Source organism: Chamaea fasciata, unplaced genomic scaffold (assembly GCF_029207755.1).
Source record: "Chamaea fasciata isolate MVZ Bird 193981 ecotype frontalis unplaced genomic scaffold, bChaFas1.0.hap1 SCAF_4, whole genome shotgun sequence".
Classification (NCBI taxonomy): domain Eukaryota; kingdom Metazoa; phylum Chordata; class Aves; order Passeriformes; family Sylviidae; genus Chamaea; species Chamaea fasciata.
The window spans coordinates 33076329-33095541 of NW_027094089.1; the positions used below are offsets into that span (position 1 = coordinate 33076329).

The 19213-nt window shown below is 37.6% G+C and overlaps 1 protein-coding gene across 4 annotated transcripts in view; it reads left to right on the top strand.

Annotated features, from left to right (window-relative positions):
* The window catches only part of LHFPL2 (LHFPL tetraspan subfamily member 2), a 120238-nt gene that overhangs the window by 63252 nt on the left and 37773 nt on the right, over positions 1–19213 (top strand). For 3 of the 4 annotated variants that reach the window (XM_066181255.1, XM_066181254.1, XM_066181258.1), the window contains one exon: positions 1119–1171. The gene's annotated coding sequence lies outside the window, so the exon portion shown is untranslated. Of the gene's footprint in view, positions 1–1118; positions 1172–12979; positions 13029–19213 lie in introns of those variants that run through there. The other variant, XM_066181256.1, reaches the window with a different exon arrangement.

The following is a 19213-nucleotide window of genomic DNA, read 5'->3' on the forward strand; positions in this document are numbered from 1 at the left end:
TCTCCTCTCCTCTCCTCTCCTCTCCTCTCCTCTCCTCTCCTCTCCTCTCCTCTCCTCTCCTCTCCTCTCCTCTCCTCTCCTCTCCTCTCCTCTCCTCTCTTTTTTTTTTTTTTTAATGGAGGGTGGTTGAGCACTGGAACAGGCTCCCCAGAGAGGTGGTCATAGCACCAAGCCTGACAGAGTTCAAGAAGTGTTAGAACAATGCTCTCAGGCATATGGAGTGATTTTGGGGATTATCCTGTGCAGAGCCAGGAGTTGGACTCTACTTGTAGGTTCCTTCCAACTCAGGATATTCTGTGATCCTTTGATGATCTTCGTAGTCCTTCACTGGACTCTCTCCAGTAGTTCCATGTCTTTCTTAGCCTTCTGCAATTGGAGCAGTGTGGCTGGAGCAGTTGCCAGTGAAAAACCAAGGCAAAAAAATCAGAGAGTACCTCAGCCTTCAGCATGTCCTGGGTAACCACATCTCCTGTTTCTTTCCAGAGAGGTCCAGACAGGCACCACATTTTCCCATCTTGCTTTTATCACCAGCATACCTGTAGAAGCTTTTCTTCTTGTCCTTGATGTCTCTGACGGGGTTTAATTCTGTCAGGGCTTTAGCTTTCCTAGCCTTCTCCCTGGCTTCTCAGACATTGTCTCTGTGCTCCTCCCAGGCTACCTGTCCTTGCTTCTGCCCTTTGGTTTATGTCTGTCCACAAGCTCCTTGTTCATCCTCGCAGGCCTGGCATTTCTGCCTGACTTCCTTATTGTTGGGATGCATCATCCCTGAGCTTGGAGGAGGTGATCCTTGAATATTAGTGAGGTTTTTTTGGCCTTTCTCCCATCCAGCGCTGTATTCCACAGTTATTTCACCAAACAGATCCCTGAAGAGCCTGAAGTCTACTCTCCTGAAAACTGGAGTTTGTGCTTTGCCTTAGTGCTTTCGTGGTTAGAGTGATGTCCAGAATGCTGTATTTCCAGCCAAGCAGAAGTGGCCTGGTAGTGAAATGTTACCCATGTGCATATTTCTCTTGCAAGCAATGTTTTTACCGTTCCAGCCTCCAATACTAATCATGAATATTGGTTTGATGTTTTTGGCTCTGTACCTTTCTTACATTTTACATCAATTGTTTCTCTAGGTATTGCCAGGCATCTGAAGTGGTTGACTAAGACCTAAGGATTTGGAACAGTGGTGAGTAAATGAAATTCCAATTATATTTTCCATGTTTTCACATGCTGTCTGACTCTGAAGTTTTACTAGTGTATGAAAAATGAAAGATGTTCAGGAGTTATTTTCTTCGAATATTTTCTTCTGAGTACCAAGTTCCTGTTCAGAGCATTCAGACAACTTTTTTAAGCAGATATTTTAAGGAGAGGGGGGGCTGTCACTGGCTGCTCTTGATAAGTGAAGCCTCTCCTCATATCACCCTGACTTTGAAAAAACTTTCAAGTGACAGTTCAACCTGTACTGACTGAAGTGGTAACCTGACCCATTGTATTAAAATAATGATGCCTGAATTGGCTTTTCAGAATACTGCAATTTTATACATTTAGCAGTTATAAAACAAGATATCATTTTTCTTTCTTTAAACTGCAAACTTTCTTTGTAGTTTTTAACTCCCCCTCTGCCAACTCTGGGATCATCTGTAAAATGAAATAATTTTCCTAATTCCCTATGCTTATTGCTGGTTCTTTGCATTGTGAGTGCCAAATAATAATCATTTTGACTAGAGAAGAGTGCAAGAAGGATCTAAGGAGGAGCTTTGAAAATTTCAAATACCTAAGAAAGTGAGTTTTGTAATCTTTTTATAAATACATTATTTGCACTTTCCTGTCTGTAGGTGTAGGCTGTCAAAGAGAGCCTTAGAAATGCACAGATAAAAAATGTTACTTGTACTTAATAATTGTAGAACAGAAGAGAATCATAGCATCATTAAGATTGGAAAAGACCTCCAAGATCACTGAGTCCAGCCCTTGACCAAACACCACCATATCAGCTGAGGACACAAAGTGACACATCCAGTTGTTCCTTGAACACTTCCAGGGATGGTGATGCTACCATGTCCCTGTGGAACCCATTCCAATGCTTAACCACCTTTTAAATGAAAAAATCCTTCCTGATGTCCAACCTGAACCTTCCCTTGGTGCAGTTTGAAGCCATTTCCTCTTGTCCTATCACTGGCTGCCTGGGAAAATGGAAGAAGGCCAATGGAAGAAGAGTAAAATAATATTTCCAAAAAGCAACTGCATTTTCTTTCCAAGAGATAGTTATTTGGAATAATGTAATGTTCCTAGTTCTCTGGTTTCCATGGCAGAGCCAATTTACATTAAATATTTCATATTTAAGGGATTTTGTTTGATTTCAATACTGTTGGCAGCAAATGTTTAGAACCCATGTATTTCGTTCCATGTGTTGTTGACTTTGGTGACCAATGCAGTGAGAAACCTTTGCCTTGCTTTTTTATTATGTTTTGCTTTTAAGATTTCTGAAGAGTATGTTTGTTCTTAATTTCAAAAGTTAGCATTTAGTTACAGCTTTGAGGGAATCTATCAGTTTAGAATATTTGCTATTTATCTAGGTCTATATTTATTATGTCCTCTCTATTTCTGCTGGTATTCTACTAGAAAAAGTAGGTAAGTGAATTTAAAATTTGTCAGTTAGTTCTGGATAATTCTTTTTTGCCTACATTTTAATCTGCCCCGTGCTCATGTTCTCCACTGCCTGTGAATTACCAGGACTAAACTGCTGTATCCATATTATCATCAGTGCACAGATGGAATGAAAGCATTATAGACAGTTCATATATTTTTATCCAACAAAAAATACAGTTCAAGGTTTATGCCGTTTTAGAAAGTGATACTTCAGAATTAAAGAAACTCTTACTAAATTAGAATTGCTTTTTGAGTAGTGTTACAGATAATGTAACTTACTTTATAATAATGTGCCTCAGACCAGCTGAGGGGGGAGTCCTATGACACTTAACAACAGAATAGAAACACTAGCATGTGTGTTAATAACCAAACTTAAAAAACAACTTGAGCTACTCTTAGCAGCAGCATGTGGCAAAGCCAGTGTACAGGGTTAAGTGTAGTGATGATGATAAAATTGCACAATTGATAAGATTAGCTCTGTGAGGATCTAATATGTTAAATATAATATAACGTAATATAATGTTAAAAAGAAAATTGAAATTACAACTTTTCCTTCATAACAAAATATGTAAATAATATTACCTCTCTCTAGAGCACAGCAAAGTTGAGTTGTCTGCATTTTATTCAAAGGCATTGCATAATTTGTCTTGGGGAAACATTTGAAAATAGTTAAGCACTCATTTGCATTAAACTTCAGTTGCAGGAAAATAATTAATAAGATTGTAACTGGAAGCAATGAATAAACAACAAAGATAAAACATTAAAGGATCAAATTACCTTCTGCTAATCTCTTAATAAAACTTCTGGTATTTTGCTTACTCTTTCGAGCATTCACATAGTTCCTTGTGTGTGCTCCTTTTGTGTGCAGTATAAGTAGGATAGAAGCTTATAATGCCTTTTCTAATAAACATGATGGATAGACTCTGAAGCTGTATTATGCAATAAAGCACCAGTTATTTTCGTTTTCCATATAATATTAGCCAAGAAGTGATTGCTTAGTACAGGGATGCTAAGATTCTTTCAGGACCTCACATCACAGCTGATGGTAATCCACACTCGAGTGGGATGACTCAGTCAAAGTAGATGCTGTGATAGATGCTTGTGCTGGACATCTCTGGAAAACAGCAGGTGTTAATGGGCTTGGGGAGTGTTCGCCTCAAAACTCTGATGGGTGACCGTGAGATCATTGAAGATGTGAAGGTTTGATCCTCTCTTCTCACAGCTGAAGTTTCACCAGCCACTGCTGGTATTTTTGACGGAAGTTGATATGAAGGTGCAGTTCTTGGGCCACGGACTTCTGTCATGGCAGCTACTCTGGAACCTGCCAGCTGATGTGACATTTATTCTTCGGCGTTACATGAAAATAAGTGCTTTGACTGGCTAGTCCTGTTCCTCTTCAGGTAGTACACTTACCTAACTTTTCTAGATAGGATCCTTGGTGGCCTTTTGCCTTGAGAGCAACTGGGAGAAATCAAGATGGAGGAAAGCAAGTAGTGTCTTTCTTCAGGTCTTTCCTTGTGATGTGATATCCATCAGAGGAGGAAAAGCTATGGTTTGCTCAAGGTGTTCTAACTGTCATCTTTGTGCTGACGTTTGCCCTGTGATGGTATTTTATGACTTCAGGAGTGACGTTTTGTGTTTCTGATTAAGTCCTGGTGTTTCTCAAGCCTGAAAGAGAAAACTTGTTGATAGTTTTGAAGTGACTAAAAGGTCTCTCTCTGTGTCTTAAATCCACATAGTTAACAGCAGAATAGGCATGGGTAGAGGGAACTGATTTTGGGGATTTGTGTTTGGTTTGGGATATATGATTCTGCTAGTATCAATACAGTTTTGTAGTATGTACACAACAGCACAGAGACAGAGTGGGTTTTTACTTTTAGAAGCCAAAAACAGAGATGTGACCAGTGTTGCTGTATTTATTTGCATTTATTAATAGCTAGATTAAACAGGAAGCTACACCAGTTTTCCTCTTTGAACCATCTCCTTTCTGTGTCTGTGCTTTGCCTTTTCTTTTTTATTTTTCATATAGTTCATCTTGGTTTACTCCTTCTTTGGAAAACTCTAGGATGATCTAAAAGTACTAATCCTAAATTGTGCCTCATTTCCATTTAATAGAAGCAAAAATAATAGTGGATTTTTTTTCAATTTTCTTTCCTTTTGTCTGTCATTATAGGAGAGAAAGGACATGTTACTGAGTCAGAACAATATTATGGTTTCAAGGTCTTTGCTTTGGAAGGCACTGGGAACTTTCAGATGTTGTAAACCACATTGAACTGATAATTTGCTTATGGAGTAGCAAATACAATGGTTCATTTTCATGTTATTATTTCTGGAACCTAGTGTGGTTCTTGACATGGAGATGCCATACCACAGGCAGTGAGGAAATAGCAATTGCTGCTACAGGAGGAAGTGTGATGTAGTGCCTAGAGCTGCCTGTCCCACCTCCTGTATTTGACTTCTTCCTCTCTTATTAACATGCTAAGTGATATTAGGAAAGGTAATGAATTTCTTACTCCTGTTGTTGACTTAGATTACAAGGCCTTTTGTCCAGGTATTGAGCCTCAGTTCCTGTCACTGTGTTTTGATGCCCTGTGGAGTCCCTCATATGCCAAATTACTACAATTTTTCTTTGCAGAGTTTCTTGTTAGCTCTCAGAAACTCATTGTATTATGTGGAATCCTGAAGACACTTGAATATTTATTCTGTGAGAAGAAAGCTAGTAATACTTTCCAGAGCATGGTTTAATACTGCATTTGGTCTTGTGCAACTGCAGGCTGATGCCAAAAGGGGTACTTCAGCCTATTCTTTCCCTCTCTTGCATCAGCCCCCAGTCCCAAGGTGAGTTCAAGGTAAGCAGCTGATTCAGAAAATAAAACCCCTAACTACCTGGGAAGGAAAACTAAATCAGGAAACTATGCTGGTCTGTCTTGTCCTGTGGATGAGAAATTACTGGATGCAACAAAAGGGACAAAGACACAATAATCAGCTGGAAGTACGTGGGGAGAGTGATACCATATCTTTCAACAACAGGTAATAAATAAACCAGATGAATCATAGCATGGAAACCTGGGCTTATTAAAAGCTGTGTTTTACAACCATATTTTGAACATAACAGAAGAGTGTCTTGCAATGGATGTGACAGCCCGGCTACATTTCTAATGATGTTAGTTGCTGATACCAGGTGTTCTTCACTGGGCATATTTTTTTCCAATACAGATTTTTAATTTTTTTTCCTAAAGTCACAGTTATCTTTGTTATCTGCATTACAATTTTTTGCCATATTTCTGATGCCTATATGTAACCTTTTATTTAGTTTTCATTTAAACTGAAGTCCACTTAACCTTGCAAATTGGGGGACAGGGGCTGCTCTTGATGTGATAGTTTCTTTAGACCTTATATTCATAATTTCCCCTTCAAACTCTGTCAAGAAATTTGATTTGTCCTTTAAAATTACTTGTGTAATTGGAGTTGACTCTTGGAAGGACATTTTTCACTCACTGCCCTTCCTCTTAAAAACGTATACAACAGATTAGACTGCTTTCTTTGATCTTGCTTTCTTTGTGAGCCTTGTGTAATAAGATCTTATGTTGAAGACCTGTCTTTTCTTCCCCACTCACCATAAGTTTTCATGAAACAAAAAAAGGGATCCACAGCACTGAGAAAGAGAGACATGATAGATTAATATGATTTTGGAAAACGTAGTGACTAACTTCAGTTGCGGAGTCTTTGTACATGCTTGTGAGGACATGAATGTTTCCCATCAGTTGCATCCATGGGTGAGGTTGCAGAGTGAATTCAGCTAAGCAGGAGGAACAGCAGTTCAGCAGCAAAAAAAAGCAAGTGTGCCTCTGAGAATGCTGCAGCCCAACAGGGACCCTGGCTCTCAAGACATCTGTGAAACTGACCTAGCCAATGATGTTGCTGAAATCTCACATCTGTTCTTTCTTACTGCCCACTTCTTTGGCAACGGCCAGTTTTCATTTTTTCCATTATAGGCAGCTTCTGGAACTAGAAAGAGCTTGAGCTCATTTTCAGATGTGCTAAATAGACTACGTTTTACCTTTCTTCCCTCCCCCCTTCTGCTCTCCTTTCTTCTACCACATACTGCAGCACACTGACTTCTTTCCAAAGTACAGGATCTGTGAGTTGCATGCTTAACATGTGTCTGGAGATAAGCAGATGTGTTACCTTTGTGCATGTGAATATTTTTTTTAAAAACAGGGCCATCATAAAGTCTGGGAAAAGAGATATTCTTAAAAAGAAGCTGTCAGTGAAAGGAGAACTCTATATATACATTGTGTCAGAACTCACCAACATTTTCATTGAAACCTGCTTTCAGCCCTGGCTGACTAGACTTACTTTATGAAGGAAGTAAGTGCACAGAGCTCAACGGTGGAGCCAAGTACTTTATTACCAGCTAGAACTGAGCTGCTTGAAATAAACAATTCCTTTTGCACTTCTTGAGGCTGTTTTACCAGTTTTCTTCAATGTCCCATAGAGGAATTCTCTTACATCCCTCTGGCCCTTTGTGGCTTAAACTGTTGGAGCTGTTAGATTGCTTCCCAAAGGTATTAAATGGAGGAAGGTATTACAGCCTCTAAGCAAGCTTGAAAATAATCTGTTGGTGGCTCTAAAATTGTGGAATTGAAGCATAAGAATACAATATATTTTTCATCTGTAATTTATAGAGGCAGACCGTGGAAAAAGCATTCAATGATAGTTACGAACTGAGAACTGGCCAGCCTGATGAGCAAAGGTTTCTGGCTGTACTCGTTACCAGGAAACCACCAGAATTCCTTCACTGATTTTTAAAACAGCATGAGGTAATAGACAAATGAGACTTAATCAAGGACATCTAGTAATATATGTAGTAAGGTATCCCTGGCAGTTGAGTGCTGTGGTCTGATCCTGCTGCTGCAGTTCTGTGTAGGGGCAGTGCTTTCCTCAGAACAGCAGTCACAGATCCCTGCTAGATAGTCCAGAAGGACTTGACACAAAGACTATACAAGAGTGAGAGAATATTACCAATTTTCAGTGCCATTGAATGGATGGGAGGAGGTGAGGTAACATACTTCACCCAAAAGTGGGTCAATCTTATGCTGTATATACCTCCTGAAATACTTCAAGATGCCCATGAAAAATGCCTTTAAAATAAGTATTTTATTGTTTCTAAATATTTAGTGTTATTCTGGTGAAATATAATTAAAACGCTTGATAAAATTCTATATTGCTGTAATTGAAAAAAATTGCTGTACCAAATGTAGGGTGATTATTTTCTTTGATTTTGCACTTTTTAAATCTCTTTAAATCTAGGTTTTTCCCTAAAACATAATAGTTTTGTCTGCTTGTAGAAGGTTGCCATTGTCCTTTACCAGATGCTTTTAAAATCCACTTCTTACAGAAATCATTCTGGAAGAGAAATATTTTCATAAAGATTCTTTCGGGGGTAAAGTTTAATGGAGTAGACAGTGAAAAAAAATATAATCTCTAAAGATTTATGGGTTTTATTACATGAGGGAAAAATCTTTTTCCTGCAGATAATTTTTTTTTCATGTATTGGAAAAGCTGAATCTGAGAAAAACAAAAAGAAATTCAATACTAGGGAGGTTGAAAACATCCCTTGAAATCCAACTAGTTTTTCCAGATTGGGTTGAGCATATTTCTCTCTTGAAATTGGCTACTATTATTAATATTTCTTTTTGAAATTGTCAAATCCATTAGAAGTATGATAATAAAATACTTTTGCATCTGCATATGTAAAGACAGCCTTATATTTAATGGAATTAAAGCATTTTCTAGGTCTGCCTCCCCAGCATTCTCGTGGATGTTTATCAAGTTCTTTTTATCTGTTTCTGTATTTTTCTTTTTAAATGATTGTTTTCCTGGCAGCTGGAGGGACTCTACCTCAGAGTTACTACTGGTGTACTAAGGCAGTGTATTGTAGTGGAGATGCTGCTTTGTCTGCATGTGAAACAATCCAAGTGAACCAAAAGAAAATGGACCAGATGCCATGACTCTCACTTGGGAAGTCTTTATCCCATTTATTTTTACTTCTTTTAATCAGCATTCTATGTGTGTAGTTCCTTCTTATTAAAGGAAATCCATAAACACTAATAGCACACTAATTTGCACTACATTTCAGCAAATTATTTCAAAAATTCATTCACTTCCATTTTAGGATGGTGCTCAACTAACAGTGATAAGATAGGAATTAGGATTACCTGTGCAAAATCATATTTTTTAGCATGTTTTGTGACAGTCTGAAAGACTGCTATGTTCTTTTTTCCAAATGTGTCTGGAGGCACAGCTCAAAACATTAAACCGATGGAAAGCATGTCAGAAGATTTGTGTGTTTCCAGGTATTTGAGTGTCCTTAGAAGTCATCTTGTTACATTGGCAGACTTTTAATAATTTTACCTGTTAAAGCATCAAATAGCTCTGCGTACCATGAGCAACCTTCTAATGTTACCTGGGTTCAATTCAAAATGACTAAATTATTGTATGTTTGAAGTATATTGCAATCATCAGAGAAAAGAAATTGTTTCTTGGCTGAAGTTACAGAATGTAGTAGTTGTCTGTAGTTGTGATGGTCTAACGAAACATCCAGGGGGAGGGGGAGGGGGGGGCAAAAAAAGCGTTTTCAGATACATAGATCTTCTTCAATAATACTCTGGAAGAGTGAAAATTTTCTGCATTCACTGCTGACTACTAAGTGTCAACTTCTCTGTTAAAAACATTTCTGTTTTTAAAAGTTGATTTTGTGGAGTTTCACAAAGGTTGATGAAAATTAGAGGAACAGATTAAGAAAGGGATGAATAGCAAGCTAAAGATTAAAAAAAATAAAAGCCAGTGGATAGACAGCAAAGAAGCAAATGTTGAAAGCTTAATTCTCTGTCTCCCACAAAGTAAATAACAGTTGTTCTTCCCACACTCTAAAATGGGAGCTAGTAAACTTCCAGGTGTCCAAGTGTGAGTCACATAAAATGTTAGACTGTTGCAGGAGCTTCTGAGGAGCTTGTAAGGGTTGTGATGGTGTCACCTCAATTCAGCATAGTGTCCAGCTGCTTTGGGCTTTATACTAGGGTAGAAAGTATAGCAGAGAGCACAGAGCAAAAACACTTTTAAGACGGGTTTTGTTCAGTCATTTTAAAACTAGACTGTAGAAAAGACAAGAAATAAGACAAGAAATAAGCTTCATTAATCTGGTGCACTGCAAGAAAACTGCAGGGCTCACTTATTTCTCAGAGTGTAAGATGTTTGTGCTTAGACATCTGCAAAACTTATGACAAAGTTTTTATGCCTTTTCTTCTGTAGGTTAATGATACTGAGTAAATTGTAGTTCCTGCTCTTCAAGCCTTTATTCACATTACTAAGATGTATGAAAATTCCTTTTGAGGGTGACAATCTGCTGTGAGTACACAGAGTTGTTCTTAAGTGTCTGGAGATGGGACCAGGGCTGATACTGAGCCGGATATTACTTTTGTTCCATTTTCACTTCTTTTTAGGAAAAAAATTAGTTCTATTTGAAATACAATGAAGTGTTTTACATAAGTAAAGAGCTCAGTTTCCTCAGCTGTTGCATTACTTCCCGTCTGAAAAAATGCTTTGAATCTAAACAAGGACTTTGATTCCATTTTTTTCCCTCCTTATTACAGGCTAACCAAAAATTGACAGCTTCCTAATAGATCATGTAAAAATTGTGTTTACTCTTTGAATGAGTTCTTCAATCCCTCTTTGCCATGGCTAGTCATACCTTTCACTAGCTATGTTGTATTTGGTGACAAGAGAAATGGGGCAGCCTTTGTCCCCCTTTGTGACTGCTATTGTGACAGAGCAGCTGATCAGTACCTTGAGCTCAGCACACTTGCTGAGGCCATTAGCGTCATCTGAGGCTTGTTCTTGTCCTCACAGTTTAGTGGCTGAATTTTGGTGAGAGCGCTTGGGTAAGATGCAGTCCATTTGTTCTGCTAACAGCCCAGCTGTGGGTATATAAAATCCCCTTTCCCTGCTGCTCCTTGCAACAACAGGTTTAATTGTTACGGGCTCACAGGAACCAATTAGATTAACAGATGTTAAAGGGAGCCAGTTTCAGGTCTTGGTGGGAAGCAGTTATTTGAGAACCCTTGTGTAAGGGCTTGCTAACACCTAGGTGATGAGTGTCTGGGTTTGAGGCTGTGGTTGCCATGAAAATTGCATCACTTTTCTCCTGTTTGCTGAGGCCAGATGGGGATGTTTGTAAGAACAGCAGCCAGAGCACATTCTTACTTATTTTAGCAAGTGACAGCATATTCTAGAAGCTCATCCTTGGTTTTGTTGCAAATTTCCCATACTGCATTAAGCTCTCTTGAATCCTGAAGTTCATGCTTGCTTGAATGTGTCTTGTGGAGAGAGTTTATTTTGGGATCTTTCTGGTTTCCATTTTAAATGGCAAGTTAGTTAGAGTATAAAATATTGTTACAATTTGATGTGGCAGAGGTCTGTTGGTTCATCTACTTAATCCATTGCTGATTCAGAATTGCTTCCTGCTGGGTGCAACCTGAGAGAAAGTTTTAGTCCTTTCCATGTTAGAAATGAGGGAAGGAGAACTTCTTCTTCTTGTTTCTTTACTGACTTGAATTATTTTGGTCACTGCTGCAATAGCAGGATCTGCTCTCAACAATCTGTTCAGATTTACAGATGTTTATGTGATATTGAAAGGCAATTTATTTATGACTTTTCAAAAACTTTGTAAGAGTTTCAAGGTTATTCAGAGCAGCTGAATTTTAAAATATATATGTTTTCACTTGTATGTTTTCTCTCTCACTTTCTGATTTATAAAGTGTTGATTCTTACATGCCCACTTGCACCTTGAATAGCATTTGAATGGTTTTGAAATTATAGAACAGAGTAAGAACTTTCAACAACCAAGGCCCAGTCCGTGTTGTTTACTTACTAATACTACTCATTAATTTTATTTGGTTGGTAGAGGAAAGAAATAACCCAACCATAAGATTTAAATTCATCTATGTCCCTGCAGCTTTTGGCTAGTTCCATCTTATACGTGGGTGGAATGGCATACCATTGCTATCAAAAGCTGTCCAATAAGTAGATACTTGTTCTCTGTGAGGAAAAAAAAATGGGAATTCTTTCATTTGTGAAATTTTTACACAGCAAAGAAGACACATTGGAATTCACACATGTGGATCTTGTTGCACATTCACTCAGAAATTACCATTAGCATATGAAAAGCACTTTTGTAACCTGGTCATGGTTTTGTTTCACAAAAATTTGATACAAAATGGTCTGGCATGTGACCAAGGGTGTAGCCTGCATGCTTAGTGTCTTGATGCATCTATGTAAACTGACAGATTCCTCTCTGTCTCACCACAGTAATGAAATTGTAAAATGTAATTACGGGCACTATAGTTGAGGCTCCTAAATGTGTGACTCAAGGAAAACACTAGATATGACTCATGATAAAATCACAGGAGCTGGAAATCGTTTGAGCTCACTTGGTTTCGATAGATATCGGCTCTAGTTGCACATTTCTTTACAGGATCATGCTTGTATGTTCAGCTAGCAGCATATTTTTGTGGTATTATCCATGCTAATAAAAAGGAAATTAATAACACTGGGAACTGTGCAGTGGTATTTTGAGGATGGAACTTTGTTTTCTGTGCCAGCTGATGAAATAATAAGTATTGATTTAAGTAATTATACCCATGCTTCACCAAGGAACTATATAAGTTTGACTTCATATTCACAAAACATAATATAATTAAATAGTGTGACACAGAACTTTACAGTTTGATTCATTGGAAGCTAATGTATTATAAAACATAATGTATTTAATAACAGGATCACTTTCCAAAATAGGTCCATAAAGCTGGACTTTTGATTATTCTTATGAATATTTACAGTCTTATCCAACAGAAACAGGAGTCAGAATAGCAGACTCTTGGGTGAAGAGAAAATGAGACCATTTTCCATTTGAGTTTAATCTATAGATCAGTTCCATATTCTCAGCTGTTTGTGTATGTTAGTCCCATTTCCTAACTGGCAAAGACTGCAGTGATGCAGTGTGTATTGTATAGGTCCAGCAATTTGCAGCATGCCTAAATCAGTGAGAATTATATGAAGTTATGCATTTTGTCAGATTTTCCAACCAGGGTGGCCTAATCCACCCAATTTTTAGACATTTTTAAAATGTTGGCAATGCTCAAACTCAGAATAATCAGCACAACTGTAAGAGATGTTACATGATCCACCTGGATTTAATCCTTGAAGTGAGAAACAGCTGTGGTTTTTTCAAGAGCTGCTCATATGCTGTTTGTGTGCATGGAATTAGGTTTGAATGAGGAAAGGTATCTCCATATCTGCAGTAACACAGGTACACATCTGTTCAGTGTTCTTTGAAGGTAGGTGTAAAACTCCACTTGGCTTCAGTGAGAGCTACTACACCTTTAAAAGTGGAGTTTATGTTGAAACACACCTCATGCGAAAAAAAGTCTTTCAGAACTTCACAGAATTTGGCATGTTATTTGAAAAATCTGCGAAAGTAGATTAGTTATTAAAAGTAGACTATTAGAGTAGCTTTATTTCTTCTACGTCATTATACTTGAGACTTTTTTTTTTCACTTCTGGAGTCTATAAATCACAGGATTAAAAGAGGCTGAGAGAAAAATGTTGCAGATAATACACATGGATGTTTCAGAAGTCTTTGAGAAGAGGAGAGCAAGAGATAGAGAACAGTCGATAAAACACTGGACGTTTTGTCATTACCCTAATTATTTTTGGAACAAAAGCAGTGTTCATCTTTGGGACTTGAGTGTATTGAGATGGAAAAATCTGTTGAATATTTTTTTAATAACTCATATTCTCCTACGTTTTAATTTATAAATAGTTTGCAATTCACAGCCTAATTTATTTAAATTCTTTGATTTGAGGATCAAGAAAAAGACCTAGTCAGACTGAACTCTGTCTCTCAAAGCCTTAACAGTCTGATATTTCTATGACACAGTCTAGAACAAAGTCTGTTGAGTAAAACACTTATCATTTGGTCTAAATTTATTATAACAGAATGGATGGTTTTGCCGTGGAAAAGTTATTTAAACAGTGATGGAATAGAGTTGGTTTGCTGAACTGTGATGAAGTACATGCTGCAGTTAGGAACATATTATTTTAATTAAATGGATGCACAAGTCTTTGTGATCCTATTATTCTGATCAACTCTTGATAAAGATCTTGACAGAGTTTTCCAGTTGCTAAAGCATTTTGCTGACTTGTGCACCATGGCCAACATAATAAGGGTTGACAGCAGCTGTACTGATTAACATACTGGTTTTATAATTTTCATAAAATAAGAGGCATTGTCCCAGATCATTATTGCTACCTTTAGTTCTTAAATGTTAGCATTAGTGTTACTTACTACTGGATAGTAGTTATAGATCTGTTAGTTATAGCTGAACAGCTGTAAGTTGCTACTTTGGAAAGGTAAATTGAACTGTGCCCCTTTGTTTCAAGGTAGAGCTCAGCTTTTGTTACAGAGTAATTCTCGGTAGGTGACTCGTCCTTTCTAAAGTAGAAAAGGCCAAGGGGAGCTGTAGTTTTGCAGGAGGAAGAAAGAAAAACATGAGATGCTGAATCGCACAGACATTTGGTAAGTTTTATGCATTACATTGAATATTAGTGAATCAAGAGCAGATTCCAGTCCTTCCTTTGCTGAGTGGAAAGCTTTCCTACAACTATATTCAGAGGAAAACCATTCCATGCTGCTTAACTTCTGCTTCTTTTCAGCCACTGTAGGAATATACTCCAGAGTTGCTGTTTTGGAGAAACAGTAAATTATGAACCTTCTGTCACTGCAGTATTCTAGCACAGTATTTTGTTTACCCACAGCTGCCAGTTTTGAAATGCAGAGTTGCTTTGTACAGGTTTTGGTTGCTCCAAGCTGACATTTACATGTTGTAAAAAATAATTAGTATTTTTAGGTCTGAGAGAGACAATTTGGAATCCTTTATCTAAAAAGAGGATGCTACTGTACCTTTAGTGAGGGCAACCATTTTGGTTGTGGTGATATATGACCGAAGTGGGGACAGTAAAGTTTGATCTATAAGTTACAAGATGTTCTTCCTGAAAATGAGCGATGGGTTTGTTGGTTTGTCTTATCCCAGGGTTAATAAGAAAACACTAGTTCCTTGCAGAGCCTGTTGTTCTCTGTTTCAAAGTCTTACTGCTATCCTCCTCACATTTTCAAGATGACTTTTAGCTCAGAAAGGGAAAGAAAACAGAGAGGTGCAGAGCTGATGGGAGGGTGATGGATAAGCTCCTATAGCAACAGTTTGAATGTTGGTCAATAACAAGTGCACTATGCTTGTTTGAAAAAGGATTTTGAGCCAAGACTGTTTTGAAATGTGCTTTTATCAAATCTCTTTCTAACTTGGTGAAGTGTTCTCCAGAATAATTTGCAATTGTTTCAACTTGCCATTTACCAGCTGATGCTGCCTGATAACAAGCTGATGAAGAATTTTCTGTGACCTTTCTTAAAACATGAAACTTTATTAAGTCAGTATTTTTCATGGTCTGTATTACAGACTTTGACAAGAATGGAATTTTGGCACCAACTAGACAGATTAGTTTGCTCTGAAACAGTGAACAAAGCTGGACAATTTCATCCAGAAGTCCTGAGCTGTGTCCTTGTTCACTCATACTAGGTAAAGATTTTGAAAGTCTTGTCTGTGTTTGATATAATTAATTTCTGTGATGGAGGAAAGTTTGAATGATTTCTGTTCCCCATATAGACTATGTCTTTTAGCTGTAGTGCATAAGTGTTTCCGTGTCTGTTTTGCTTTGTTTTACATCCTTCTGTGTTGGGTTTTGGTTTGGGGGCATTTTTTTTCCCCAAGAGCAGAATAAAAAAAAAAAATTCCAGGAAGGGACAATAACTGTCTAACAGACAAAAAACCCATTGCATACTAATGCTAAAAATCACCAGGAATACTTTGAAAAAACTTTCTTGCTATGTTGGTTAGAAAACTGGGTCATCTGTGTGTTTCATTGCTGTGGTTTGATTTATATTGTCTAATTGCAGCTAGATCTTCAGGGTTTTAGAAATGCTCATTCCATTAGGAAAAGTGGTAGTTCTTTGTTTAAAGAAAAATTTCTGGTAGGAGGTAAGAAAGTCGGTAAATACACACACCTGTTTTTTGTGTGTACATCTTTGCAAAATTTTCATTGAAGTACAAGGGCCTGTTCTGTCAAAATCAGAGGCTGTCGTGGGTTGCTGGCTGGAAACAGTTTGAGTCCATGAATAAGATGCAGCATACACTGAAGCTGGTTTCCTCACTACAGTCTGTTTGGTTTGGTTTTATTTTAATTTTTTTTTTTCAGAAAGAGTGGCTGCACATTAATTCTTGAATAGGAGTGGGGAAAATATTTGATAAATTTGATAAAGGGACTTGGCAGGGTTTCATTTTATAGCAGAACATGGCTTGAAAGTTAGAGGGTGTGAATCATGTCTTAGTTTCTCTTTTTCGTTTAAATAACTTTTTTGGAAAACAAACTAGATGAGCTTGCTTGAGGGCAGCGTAGGATAGGATGGACAGAAAAATGTTCTAAGTTTATGCTGTTGTGAATTTTCATCAGATTTTAGTGTGTTGAATCTGTATTTCATTTATACTGCCAGACTTTATGGCTGTCTCCTCAAAGGTGATGGGCATTAATGTCAGGCCAAGCCTTTAACTCCCATTTTGGTGTGCTGATAACATATGAACAGCAGTAGGAGGAGGCAATGCAGTGGCTTGAGTGGTGCTGCTGAGCATCAAGGACTGTCTCTGGTACATGAAAGTGGTGATTTATAATCTGGGATCTTCTGCAGCACTTTTATTTGGTATGCTGTTATTGTCCATATTTATGTTAGGCCAGCAAATCTGTTTTGTGGCATACAGTTCCTCTGCAGAAATCAGAAATAAAATTGTGAGAAAAGAGAAATTTTTAGATCGTCTTACTTCTGTAAACTTCCTGGTTGATTGTATTAATTTTGGAGGAGACATCTGGAAATCCTGGCTCCAAATATGTTAAAACTCAGCAGGCAGCTATTAGTAAACATACAGAGGAACATCTGCAGCAGCTGCAGCACGACTTTCTGTGCCTCTCCTCAAGACCTAGCTTCAATGACAACTCCTCTTACAAGCTATCTATTAAGACTTTGATGTAGAAGTGAAGAGAAGCAGATGTAAGATATGATCCTTCTGAGTTACTAGTGGGTATTACAAAACAACAGAGATGCAAGTAGCTTAGCAGCTGTTTCCAGTTAGCCATGACTCCTTGTGTAACTTGGTGGTGATGCTTTAATCCAGGGATGGAAGAGTATGGGTTTCTCTTCCACTACTACAATGTAAATATTTGCACAGGAGAAAAACAATTATGCAAAGCATTATTCAATAAGGTTGTGAGTCCCAAACATAGAATGACGCTGATTATCTTTCTTTTAAAAAAAAAAAATTGAAATTTTTGTAAGGCTAGATGATTACATATGCTATCTTCATGATCATTTTTAGGCCATTAGTATGTCTTTATATTCCAGTATTTCGTCTATTTGAATGCTTTCTGTTTCCACCATACATTCTCCCATCTTCAGAAAAAGCGCAACAAGTTTCCTCAATTTGTCTTGTTTTCCTCATTAGTTTGTCATAATCTTCTTTTGTTCTTCCAATGCCAGCCAAAATGGAGATATTTGCTTCTTTTATTGGTAGTTAAATGTTATGAATCTCAACAGTGGAGGGGGAGAGCAGCCAACAGGACAGGCAGGCTGAGTGTCAGGGTGAGCTTCTGCAGCTGCTCCAGTCTGACAGTTCATGCAGCGAGTTTTGCAAAAGGCCAGGTCTGCCAGTAGCAGCAGAACTTTTGTTTGGAGGATAAGGTAGATGATTACTGACAAAAGAACTGACACCTTTGCATAGAGACTGAGAAAGTTTATCACTGATTTTCTGGAAGTTAATGCAGGATCTCTTTGAAAGAGGAGATTGGTGCAGAGGAAGTTTGTTTCTTCCTAGAGATGTGTTGAAAGTGAGACAGATGGGTATCTGTGGTATCTGTGACCCAAAGTGTTAAGAGCATGGGCTGGCAAAACATTAACTACCTGCTTTGTCTTGCTACCATTGTGGTTCAGTGGTCGATTTTATGATTATACTGGTAGACCAAGGTCAAATACACCCCTACAGAAGCGTATGATAACTTGGCTGGACTTGTTTTTTGAAGGACCTCTGAACTGGATCTGCATTATTCTGCTTTAATTATTTGTTAAAATGTTCTCATACGAACTGTTGAAGGGGGAAATTTAAAGCTTTGGTGAGCATGGCAAATCAGGACCGGCTGATTTTTGTCAGGACTCACTTTTGGGCTTTAAATGCAATTTTCATCAACTCGCAAAACAGCATAAGGAATATTTAAATTAAGCTTGCAACCTTCCTGCTTAAACAGAGGCTTCCCACTTAAAACAGAAATCTGACTTCAGGCATCAACTTCTTGTGTAAGGACTTACTTTTGACTTGCCAAAAGATTGCCTTAGAAGATCTGAAAAGTTTTCCCTTGCTCTTAGGATAATAGCAACAACAGTGACAAATGGAGAGCCTGTGGATTGCACTTCGTGGGGGAGAGGTGAATGACAGGGGAGGGAGAGATAAATACAAGTATCCTTAATTTTTTCTTTGCCAAATGTAATATTAACTCTACAGAAAGAAGCTGGACAGAAATTGAGAAGTCTGAATTAAAGTGACAATAAAATAGAACAGGAAAATCAATTCAACCCACACCAGAGAAGCCTCTTTTTTTTTTTTTTTTTTTTTTTTTTTTTTTTTTTTTTTTTTTTGTGGGGGGGGGAATACAGCTACCAACAGAGTGTATTAATGCTGAAGTTAAAGGTCATTAAAAGGTTATTTTCAATTAGTAAGGTGTTTCATAGCTGAATACAATTCACTACACTAGAGAAGACTTTTTTCAAACTGCTGTATGTATTTTTCATATGTGATTTTTTTAAACTCTATGGGATTAGAGAGTACTTTGTGTGTTCTAATGTAAGTAGTGCAGTAGTCTCAGAATTGAATACATTTTGAATATTGTTTTTAGATTTGTGTCAAATATTTGTCAGCTCTATCTGATAGCTGCAGTTGAAGAATAATGGATTGTTTTCAGTTTTGTGAGTGGTGTTTTTCTGAAAGTGGATATTAGAAGCCTTGAAATCCAACTTGCAGAGCTCCTCATAGCAAGAAGCACCTTTTCTCTCTAAAGGGTTGTAGGTATTTTGGGTTTTTTTAAGTAGTCCACTGTAATCTTCAATCCTGCAAAACACTATTAATTGCTGTAGACACGAAACCCAGACCATTTGTATATTTATTATGTAAATTAGGAGAATTTAAAAAGAAGCATATTCTTATAGTCTAGTATGTGAATAATGTTTGCATTACAGAAATGAAAGTCAGGAAGGATGCTTTACTTTCTTTGCTGTGAGATGTGTCTGTTAAGAAGAATGAGGTGGCTGGCTGAGAAAATATCCCAAACAGACTGTGGAAACTTTGACTTTCACTTAGGATCTTATTCTGTTTGG